This window comes from Palaemon carinicauda, chromosome 19, assembly GCF_036898095.1.
Source record: "Palaemon carinicauda isolate YSFRI2023 chromosome 19, ASM3689809v2, whole genome shotgun sequence".
In the NCBI taxonomy this organism is placed as follows: domain Eukaryota; kingdom Metazoa; phylum Arthropoda; class Malacostraca; order Decapoda; family Palaemonidae; genus Palaemon; species Palaemon carinicauda.
The window spans coordinates 120409797-120422296 of record NC_090743.1 but is presented as its reverse complement, the minus strand read 5'-3'; the positions used below and the strand labels follow the sequence as shown (position 1 = coordinate 120422296).

The 12500-nt window shown below is 34.0% G+C and overlaps 1 protein-coding gene across 2 annotated transcripts in view; it reads left to right on the top strand.

Moving 5' to 3' along the window:
* LOC137658797 (patj homolog) overlaps window positions 1-12500 on the top strand; it is a 673578-nt gene that overhangs the window by 498077 nt on the left and 163001 nt on the right. The window lies entirely within an intron of this gene.

Sequence of the window (12500 nt, the reverse complement as noted above, 5' to 3'; positions counted from 1 at the left end):
TCAGCAGCCATTGCCTAGCCCTTCTTGGTCCTAGCGTGGGTGGATAATGGGCTTGGGCTCTGATTACATGTATATATGGTCAATTTCTAGGGCATTGTCCTGCTTAATAAGACAGTGTTACTGTTCTTTGCCTCAGCCATTCATGAGTAGCTTTTAAACTTTTACATGGTATAAATGAAATGAATATAAAAAGTAGCTATTATTATTATTATTATTATTATTATTATTAAAAAGAGCATAGTAATTATATAAATCGGTGAAAGATAAATTGATTATGACAGTGGACAGCAAAACACAAATCAGAACACGGAAGTAGTAACATCAAATTGCCTTGGTCTCCGAACTAATTAATATAACAGGTACGTTTTCTGTCAGGTAACGTAGGAAGGGGAAATTTCGAATAGCATAGTTGAAAACCGTTCCTCCCCTACAAGTCAAGATAAGGAATCGTCTGGAATAGATGTCTCTTGGAATGAACCTCCTCGGGAATGCTGAATAGATATGTCAAGGAATTCCTCAAGGGAATGCTGATAGTGGAGGACTTGATATCTTCTGGGAGTGGAGTAGATGATTCTGATAGTGAAGTACTTGTTATCTTCTGAGAGTGGAGTAGATGATGCTGAGATTGGAGTAGGTGGTACTGAAAGGGGAGTAGATGATACTGAGAGTGGAGTAGGTAATGCTGAGAGTGGGGTAGATTTTTCTGGGAACGGAGTAGATAATGCTGATAGTGAAGTACTTGTTATCTTCTGAGAGTGGAGTAGATGATGCTGAGATTGGAGTAGGTGGTACTAAAAGTGGAGTACATGATGCTGAGAGTGGAGTAGATTAATCGGGGAACGGAGTAGGTGATGCTGATAGTGAAGTAGATGGTACTGAAATGGGAGTAGATGAAGCTGAGAGTGGAACAGATGATGCTGAGAATGGAGTAGTTGATGTTGAGAATGGAGTCGCTGACATCCTTTTTTAAAGTGACTGATGCTGGAGTAGATGATATGGTATCCACTCTTGGGTTGATGTCTCTTGCCTATAGAGTTTCATTGTGATTTTGTTGCCGCTTGCATGAGACCGCTAAGGTTTCTTGAGTGTCTCAACAATTTGTACGCTTGACATAGAATGGGCCTTAACGCGAATCTTACAATGCGGATCGTATGTAAATGCAAAATCCATATATGCATATATTATATGGGCAGGGCATATAATGAGAATATACATTAAGAATAACAGAATGGGTCCGTAGAGATTGCAAAAGAAGCAGGGGTAGGGAGATATGACCATGGATTGACGAACTAAGAAAATTTGTGGGTATAGACTGTCATAGAGAGACCATATAAACAGACACGAGTTGAAGGAAAGGACATGTGTGTTTGTATATATATATATATATATATATATATATATATATATATATAATGTATGTATATATATATATATATATATATATATATATATATATATATATATATATATATATATATATATATATATATATTTATATATATGTGTATATATGTAATCTATGTATGTATATATATATATATATATATATATATATATATATATATATATATATATAATATATGTATATGTATGTGTATATGTATGTATACATTTACCGGTACATATATATATATATATATATATATATATATATATATATGTGTGTGTGTGTGTGCCGGTAAATGTATACATACATATACACACATACATATACATATATTATATATATATATGTGTATATATGTAATCTATGTATATATATATATATATATATATATATATATATATATATATATATATATATATATATATATATTAATATCTTTTATTTTTACTGTGATTAGAACTTGATTGGTATCATTATTGGCCAATCACGCGCTATGTTTCGTGTGTGTATTCGTACGCGCAAGTAAAAAGCGTACCAATTTAAGAATGTTATTAATAGAGCCATTCGTATGTGTGACATGTTCGTTAACAACTCAACACTCTGAAGTAAAGGGATATTTTTAATTACAATTTCTTTACAAAAGGAAATAAAAAATCCCAGGTACCGTCTGTGGATTGATTCTTTAAAATGAACATGACATCAAAATTGATTTTAAATTTCGAAAGCGCGCTCTCTCTCTCTCTCTCTCTCTCTCTCTCTCTCTCTCTCTCTCTCTCTCTCTCTCTCTCTCCCTCCCTCCTAAAGATGCCCTGCTTCTCTCAAATTCTGCTATGAATGTGGGATGTCCTATTATAGTTTTTACATCAAATATGTTTTAATGTTGTTAAGTTTTTAAAATATTTTATTTTAATTTTTCATTACCTCTTATATTGTTTATTTACTTCTTTATTTCCTTTCCTCACTGGGCTATTTTTCCCTGTTGGATCCCTTGGGCTTGTAGCATCTTGCTTTTCCAACTAGGGTTGTAGCTTAGCTAGTAATAATAATAATAATAATAATGATAATAATAAGAATTATTATTATTATTATTATTATTATTATTATTATTATAATGAATTGGGAAGCTTCACTTTTCTGTGAAATGTTTTGACATTATCTGATTGGTGTTGTTGTTATTGTTGTTGTTGTTGATTTCAAACCCTATATGTGAGGTGATGAATCACCAATGTTATCTGTGTCATTGTGAACCTGTTGTTTTACATTTTCCAATATTTCTCGACTCCTATTCTTGAAGTTTTATAGCAAATATTTAAAGTATATAATTTGACATCAGGGATGGTTATACTCTGAGTTTGATTGATAATGTTATCAGTGTTCTATTTGTTATTATTGTTATTATTATTGTTCCGTATCATTTAGTGACCTTGAAGACACTCACCTTTTCTATATCAATTAAAGACAAATCGTCAGATTGTGAAAGACGATGAACTGTGCTATTATTATTATTATTATTGATTATTATTATTATTATTATTATTATTAACTAAGCTACAACACTTATTGGAACAGCAGAATGCTAAATTATAAGCGGAAGAGTTCCAACAGGGAAAAATAGCCAAGTGAGGAAAGGAAACGAGGGAATAAGTAAACTACAAGAGAAGTAATGACCAATTAAAATAAAATATTTTAAGAACAGCAATAACATTGGAATAATAGCCCAATGAGGAAAGGAAACTAGGAAAAATAGAAAAATTTTAAGAACATCGTGGGATTTTTCTCAAATACATAAGGCAAATCTATCCACATTAGCTCAAATTTCATTCCATACAATGGCGTTACATTAAAGGTGGTCATTGACAAAGAAGGTGACGACAATAATTTATGCCTACAAAATTAAAGGAAATATTCTGGAATGATTACAGGAATAATTTAAAGGTTTAAAGGCCGCTCATGGATGGCAGAGGCAAGGGACAGTGACATTGTCCTATCAAGCGGGACAATGCCCTAGAGACTGATCATACATGCATATGATCAGCGCCCAAGCCTCCTCTCCACCCAAGCTAGGACCAAGGAGGTTCAGCCAATGACTGCTGATGACTCAACAGATAGACCTATAGGTTCCCACAAAACCCCCTATCCTTAGCTCACAAGGATGGTGAGGTTGCAGCGACCAACTAACGAGTTTAAGCGGGACTCGAACCCCAGTCTGGCAATCACCAGTCAAGGACGCTACCAGGCCACCACAATTTACGCTTTAAAAAACTGTATTGAAACATTTATAAACATTTAGAACCTGACAAAACTAATTATATGGGGGAAGTGTCTGGAAATCACCAGGGAGGGGGATGTCACAACAGCTAGGGGGAAGGCATCTCCCCAGACAAGTGAACCAGCCGTATTCCGAACACGGGTGTCGTACACGGCACGGCGGGAAACGTGGTCCTTGGAGACGTTATTCTTGGCATCCAAATAAATTTTTATTTTGTGAGGTACTTGTTGTTGTTGTCATTGTTGTTGTTGTTGTTGTTGTTCGATTTGTATTTAATTTTGACGTTTTCTGGTGTGATTTTGTTCTTACGGTTTTATTTATAGATATTAAAAAAAGGCACATAACTAAATTTTTATCTCGTGAGGTACTCGTTGTTGTCGGTGTTGTTGTTGTTGTTGTTGTTGTTCGATTTGTATTTAATTTTGACGTTTTATGCTGTGATTTTGTTCTTATGTTTCTTTATATATATATATATATATATATATATATATATATATATATATATATATATATATATATATATATATATATATATATTAAAAAATGCACAGAAATAAATTTTTATCTCATGAGATACTTGTTCTTGTTGTTGTTCTTGTTCTTGTTGTTGATGTTGTTATTGTTTCATTTGTATTCAATTTTGACGTTTTATAGTGTGATTTTGTTCATGTGATTTTTTTTCTTTTCTTTTTTGGTAAAAAATATTTTTTTCAAATGTAGAACTAAATTTTATCTCGTGAGGTACTTGTTGTTGTTGTTATCAATTATATTATTATTAATACTTGCTAAGCCACAACTCTAATTGGAAAAGCAGGAGGCTATAAGCCCAGGGGCTCCAACGGGGAACATAGCCCAGCGAGGAAAGAAAACAAGGAAAAATAAAATGTTTTAAGAACAGTAACAACATTAAAATAAATATTTCCCATATAAACTGTAAAAACTTTAATAAAACAAGAGGAAGGGAAATTAGATAGAATAGTGTGCCCGAGTGTACCCTCAAGCAAGAAAACTCTAATCCAAGACAGTGGAAGGCCATGGTACAGAGGCTATGGCACTACCCAAGATTTGAGAATAATGATTGATTTTGGAGTGTCCTCCTAGGACAGATGCTTACTATAGCTAAAGAGTCTCTAAATCTTTATCTTGTTGTTGTTGTTGTTGTTGTTGTTGTTGTGGTTGTTGTTGTTAGATTTATATTTAATTTTGACGTTTTATGGTGTGACTGTGTTCCTGTGATTTTTGTATTTTTTGTAATTTTTTTCCAAAATGCGTTGAACTAAATTTTGTCTCGTGAGGTACTTGTTGTCTTTCTTCTTTTTCCTCTTGTTGTCTTTCTTCTTCTTCCTCTTGTTGTCTTTCTTCTTCTTCCTCTTGTTGTCTTTCTTCTTCTTCCTCTTGTTGTTGTTGGTCTTCCTCATCTTATTGTTGTTGTAGTTGTTCCTCTTCCTCTTATTGTTGTTGTTCTTCTTCCTCTTATTGTTGTAGTTGTTGTTGTTGCTGTTCCTCTTGTTGTTGTTCTTCTTCCTCTTGTTGTCTTTCTTCTTCCTCTTGTTGTTGGTCTTCTTCCTCTTATTGTTGTTGTTGTTGTTCTTCATCTTGTTGTTGTTGTTCTTCTTCTTCCTCTTGTTGTCGTTCTTCTTCCTCATGTTGTTGTTCTTCTTTCTCTTGTTGTTGTTCTTCTTCCTCTTGTTGTTGTTGTAGTTGTTCTTCTTCTTCCTCTTGTTGTTGTTGTTGTAGTTGTTCTTCTTCTTGCTCTTGTTGTTGTTCTTCTTCCTTTTACTGTTGTTGTTGTTGTTGTTCCTCTTGTTTTTGTTGTTGTCCTTATTCCTCTGGTTGTCTTTCTTCTTCCTCTTGTAGTTGTTGGTCTTCTTCTTCCTCTTATTGTTGTTGTTGTTTTTCTTCTTCTTGGTGTTGTTGTTCTTCTTCCTTTTGTTGTTGTTGTTCTTCTTCTTCTTCCTCTTATTGTTATTGTTGTTCTCCCTGTAGGCTCCCCCAATCCCCCATTCTTAGCTCACAATTATGGTGAAGTTCCAGCGACCAATCTAACTAACGAGTTTGAGCGGTACTCGAACCCCAGTCTGGCGATCACTAGTCAGGGACGTTACCACATCGACCACCACAACCCTTTACCTACAATTTCGATGTCAGGATAGTGAATATTATCATTCTGAGGCCCTTTCCGTCAATATGCGTAGGAGGAGATGATGATGGTGATGTGTAGTGTGAAGTCTAAGACAAAATTATAAGTTACTAAACAGCAGTGGCGTTTTAAGTGTGTGTTTTTTTTTTTTTTTTTTTTTTTTTTTTTTTTGAACCTTATCTGGTATCACTGATAAATGATAGAAAAAAAATTAATTTCTTCCACCTAATAGTTACGACAATAGTAACGATAATTATGTTAATATGTGATAATGATAATAGTAAAAGTTCTCATATCAAGACAGTGTGCTTTACCAAACGAAATTAAAATTTATTTATTCTCATGATATAATTTAAGCAGCTTTTTCTTATGACCTTATCCAACAGATACTTGGTAGAGTTCTCTTGGTTGAGGATACATTCCACTACACTGTTAAAAATTTGCAGTAAAAAAACGGTAAAAATCCTGGAATAAATGTTGCCAGACATTTATCGTTTTAAAAACGAATAAATTGACTGGAAGGAGTGCTATTACGATCACCAACCTGTAAAAGATAATAAAAAATTAGGGTGAAAATTACGGTTACCTGTATTTTACTGAAATACGGCTGAGAACAGTATATTTTTAGGGAGAATTTCCGATTAAAATTACGGTTCTTTTCAATTGTGTAAGCTTTTGATTTTCATCATTTTCTTATTTGAATAAACTCACTAAACCAACCGCAAACTCATCATCCTACAAACTACTCTAGGAAATCCAGTCTAAGCAGCTCTTCTAGGAGGACGCTCCAAAATCAAACCCTTGCTCTCTAGTCTTGGGTAGTGCCATAGCCTCTGTACCATGGTCTTCCACTGTCTTGGGTTAGAGTTCTCTTGCTTGAGGGTACACTCCGGCACGCTATTCTCTCTTATTTCTCTTCCTTTTGTTTTGTTGAAGTTTTCATAGTTTATAAAGGAGATATTTATTTTAATGTTACTGTTCTTGAAATATTTTATTTTCCCCTTATTTCCTTTCCTCAGTGGGCTACTTTCCCTGTTGGAGGCCCTGAGCTCATAGCATTCTGCTTTTCCAATGAGGGTTGTAGCTTGGCAAATAATAATAATAATAATAATAATAATAATAATATGTAAATATCCCTAAGTAAGCAGGAGTTTAAGGCATGTGTTTTCTCTTCCACGAAAGCACCAAGTTTTCCAGAATATAAGGTACATTGGGCGAAGTGGTTCCAGGATTTCGGTAACAAAGATATGCCCTTAAAGGGATTAGGAGCCTGGAATGAAATCCTGGAATTCTGGAAGAAATTGAATTCCTCCGAATAAGGCTAAGGTTATCCTCCACTACTTTCCAGAAATATGAGTCATTCCAGTTTATGGGGAGAGAGAGAGAGAGAGAGAGAGAGAGAGAGAGAGAGAGAGAGAGAGAGAGAGAGATGCTCATCCCTGGAAAGATCCCCTCAATAAGTAATTCCAGTTTATATTGCAGAGGCTTTTTGGAATGGGTCCCCAAGTCCTGGAAGTTCTTATTAAGTTTCTGAGTAAACTTCGTCCTCCGTCGCTTTGGGATTATTTGCTTCCTCCCTGAGAGAGAGAGAGAGAGAGAGAGAGAGAGAGAGAGAGAGAGAGAGAGAGAGAGAGATCCTAGATAACTTCGTCTATAGATTTTCTTGGGAATCACTTTTCGTTCTTATAAACGTTTTTGAAATGTAGTCATCTTCAAGACAAAAGTCACACTTTTAAATCGTAGAGACTTACCGCATTGTCAGATTCACAGACTAACAGACATGGAGTACAGACATCAATTATTTGAAAGCATATTGTGTTCAAGGCAGAAAAGCAGGCTATAGTATATTTAGAAAGAAATGCAGAACAGAGAGAGAGAGAGAGAGAGAGAGAGAGAGAGAGAGAGAGAGAGAGAGAGACAGACAGACGTATCGATCATTTGGTTGTTAAATGAAGACAAGCAGAGCAGAATTCACACACACACACACACACACACACACACACACACATATATATATATATATATATATATATATATATATATATATATATATATTATGTGTGTATACAACAACAAATAGAGCCGTTTTAGTCCAATGCAGCAAAGTGTATTTTTTCATGATGGTTAATGCGGATTAGTGATGGCGGGAGACTTTGGTCTGATCGCTCGAAGCAAACCAACCTAGTATGTGTGACCTTGAATTGTACATCTTTGCCGATCATAGCGGTACACAAACCTTTAAACCACATATAGGTTATCCCCACCCAGAAACTTATTATATATATATATATATATATATATATATATATATATATATTATATATATATAAATATATAAATATATATATATGTGTGTGTGTATATATATATGATAAATTTTTGCATATTTAGACGTGTTTTTTCATATTCAAATAAGCCATATATATTTTTGATACATTAATGTCTGGATTCTCTTAACGACCTCGGGATCAGAGCCCCAGGCGAAATCACACAAAGACAAGAGCTTGTGACCGGCCGGGAATCGAACCCTGGTCGGCAAGCTTGTATAGACAGTGACTAAACCACTTCGTGGCCAAGTGGTTTAGTCACTGTCTCTACAAATTTGCCTGACCAGTCACAAGCTCTTGTCTTTTTGTGATTTCGACTGGGGCTTTGATCCCGAGGTCGTTAAGAGAATCCAGACATTAATGTAGCAAAAATATATATGGCTTATTTGAATATATGTATATATATATATATATATATATCGTCAGCATCATCATCTCCTCCTTCCCCTAATGACGCAAAGGGCCTCGGTTAGATTTGAGCTTTTAATTCAATACGCCTCCATTCATCATCTCATACTTTGCGCTTCATAGTTTCCAGCCATGTAGGCCTGGGTTTTCTAATTCTTCTCGTGCCTTGTGGAGCCAAGTTGAACGTTTGGTGAACTAATCTGTCTTGGGGATTGGGAAGAGCATGCCCAAACCATCTCCATCTACCCCTCATCATGATCTCGTCCAAATATGGCACTCAAGTAATCTCTTATAGTTTCATTTCTAATCCTGTCCTGCCATTTAACTCCCAATATTCTTCTGAGGGCCTAGTTCTCAAATCTACTAAATCTATTAGAGATTGTTTTATTGTCATACCCTGACTCATGTCCATAGAGTAACACCGATCTCACGAAACTGATCTATAGTCTGATTTTTATATGTAATTTCAGGTGATTTGATTTCCAAATTTTACTTAACCTAGCCATTGTCTGATTTGCTTTTTTTTCAATCTTTCACTAAACTCTAATTCTAAAGAACCTGTATTGGAGATCATAGTTTCTAAATACTTGAATGATTCTACCTCATAAATCCTTTCTCCTTCCAATGATATTTCATCTTTCATTGCATACTCTGTTCTCATCATCTCTGTCTTTCTTCTATTTATCTTGACATATATATATATATATATATATATATATATATATACATATATATATATGTATATATATATATATATATATATATATATATATATATATATATATATATATATATATATATATATACATATATATATATGTATATATACACACACACATATATAATGTTAAACGTTTTGTTCCTGTATTTTTTGTTCATTGTTTTATTCATTCAGATCATAAATAACATATTATGCTGTTATTATTATTATTATTATTATTATTATTATTATTATTATTATTATTATTATTATTATAAAAAGTCTATGAAACTTCATACCCAAAGTGAAATAATTAAAATCCATCAACAGACATCCAACAGATAGACTGACAGCTGATGGAGATAAGACAAGATGGAGAACAGCATCATCCAGAGTGAACCATGTGAACGGGCATGGGAATCTCACACACATAACAGCCAGGAACAACACAGAAGACCCAGACCATTTTGGTATGTCAAACAGTACGTGAGCAAGACGCAATTACTCTTCCATTGTGTGTGGGTTTTTTTTTTCTTTTTTTGTCACAGGTGTTGTTTCTCGTATTGGTCTTGTGTTGAGTCGTGTTTACCGCTAAAGGCTGCTGTCTGTGAGAACGAGGGTTTGTAAACATTGGTGAGAGAGAGAGAGAGAGAGAGAGAGAGAGAGAGAGAGAGAGAGAGAGAGAGAGAGAGAGAGAGAGAATTTTTTTACAGTCTACAATATAATCAATACCAGTACCATGTACTTACAGAATATCTAAGTATTATCTGTAAAATCCCATACAATATATACCATTGTATGAACAAGAGTTTTATACTGTTCATACAATGGTATATATTGTATGGGATTTTACAGATAATACTTAGATATTCTGTATGTCCATGGTACTGGTATTGATTATATTGTAGACTAAAAAAATTCTCTCTCTCTCTCTCTCTCTCTCTCTCTCTCTCTCTCTCTCTCTCTCTCTCTCTCTCTCTCTCTCTCTCTCTCTCTCTCTCTCTCTCTTTTTTTTCCTTAAGAATATTTTTCGTAATATTAAATAATTATTCAACATTTATGTGTATAATGTATATGTGTAAGGGCTTCAAATATATATATATATATATATATATATATATATATATATATATATGTATATATATATATATATATATATATATATATATATATATTGAGGTAGGTCGTTGCTCCTGGCGAGCTTCAAAGATAAAATAAAAAGGAGGACGAATAGTCTGGACAACATCTTTCAATTTATTGGTGCCGACGTTTCAGGACTCATCCCATTATCAAGGCTAAAATAGACATATAAAACATTATAAGCAAAACTCAGTAAAAATATATAAAATACAAAAAAAGACAGTCAAAATTAAAATTGAAATTATAAACACAGTTACAAGTGAAATATGGAGATAAAAATATTAACTAAGAGAAAAGTATCTTAAAATTAAATATACAAAAATCAAAATTGTCTAAGGAGACCAACCTGTCTGGAACAGACTAGAGAACTGAGTGACTATCTGAAGGACAGTACTCAGGAGGAAAATTCTAAATTTGCCAGCTTAAGCGATGTGGAGGGGGACAGAGGATAATTGGCTGTTTAGTTTAGGAGCCTTTTCTTTAATCATTAACGATTCCAATACTAGTAGAGAGGAGTTATTTGGCGCTTGAGCTATGATTTCAAAGTTTTTATATGCAATGTTGGTCTTGCATTTACTTGCATGTTCTCTGATGGTTGAGAATTCTTTGGTTTTGAGCGCACATCCAGTTCTATGACTCGCTCCCCGATGCGCATCTATGCGAACTTTCAGCAATCTTTTTGTGGAACCCACATAATTTCCGAGATTACATCTCGGACAAGTAAACATATAGACCACTGAAGAACGCATTAGGTCGGGGAGAGAATCCTTAATTCTAAACATAGATCCCACTGTCAGGGGATTTTTAAAAATAAGTTTAAAATCCAGACTTGGAAAATTGTTTAAAATGACCTTTTTAATTTGTTTCCCATATTTTCCGTTATTAATAAAAGGCAAAGAGGCATAGAAAATCATTTTTGGTACTGTAGGAACTTGAAGTTTAGGTTGGTAATGTTTGGTCAGAAATTTGTTAACTAATCTATAAAATATTTTAGTTGGAAAACAGTTATCCTTGAAATGCTGCTTCAAAAAGACTATTTCATTATGAAAGGATGTCCAGTCAGACGAAAGGTAAAATGCCCTGCAGATCAGGGTTGTTACGGCATTTAACTTAAAATTATAAAAGCAAAAGCTAAAAAAATTGGTGCCTAAACCAGTGAACGTCTTTTTTCTAAATACGCTTGTTTCTAGACGTGTCTGCCCTCTTGAGATGTTAATGTCAAGATATGGTAACTTGTTATTTTCTTCTTCCTCAATAGTGAACTTGATGTTTGGATGAACGTTATTGATGAAATCTAAAAATCTAGCAGCATGTTCCTTTTGCTTGAAAGTAGCTAACGTATCATCTACGTAGCGTTTATAAAATATAGGTCTAAATAGCAAAGGACATTAACATCTCAAGAGGGCAGACACGTCTAGAAAACAAGCGTATTTAGAAAAAAGACGTTCACTGGTTTAGGCACCAATTTTTTTAGCTTTTGCTTTTATAATTTTAAGTTAAATGCCGTAACAACCCTGATCTGCAGGGCATTTTACCTTTCGTCTGACTGGACATCCTTTCATAATGAAATAGTCTTTTTGAAGCAGCATTTCAAGGATAACTGTTTTCCAACTAAAATATTTTATAGATTAGTTAACAAATTTCTGACCAAACATTACCAACCTAAACTTCAAGTTCCTACAGTACCAAAAATGATTTTCTATGCCTCTTTGCCTTTTATTAATAACGGAAAATATGGGAAACAAATTAAAAAGGTCATTTTAAACAATTTTCCAAGTCTGGATTTTAAACTTATTTTTAAAAATCCCCTGACAGTGGGATCTATGTTTAGAATTAAGGATTCTCTCCCCGACCTAATGCGTTCTTCAGTGGTCTATATGTTTACTTGTCCGAGATGTAATCTCGGAAATTATGTGGGTTCCACAAAAAGATTGCTGAAAGTTCGCATAGATGCGCATCGGGGAGCGAGTCATAGAACTGGATGTGCGCTCAAAACCAAAGAATTCTCAACCATCAGAGAACATGCAAGTAAATGCAAGACCAACATTGCATATAAAAACTTTGAAATCATAGCTCAAGCGCCAAATAACTCCTCTCTACTAGTATTGGAATCGTTAATGATTAAAGAA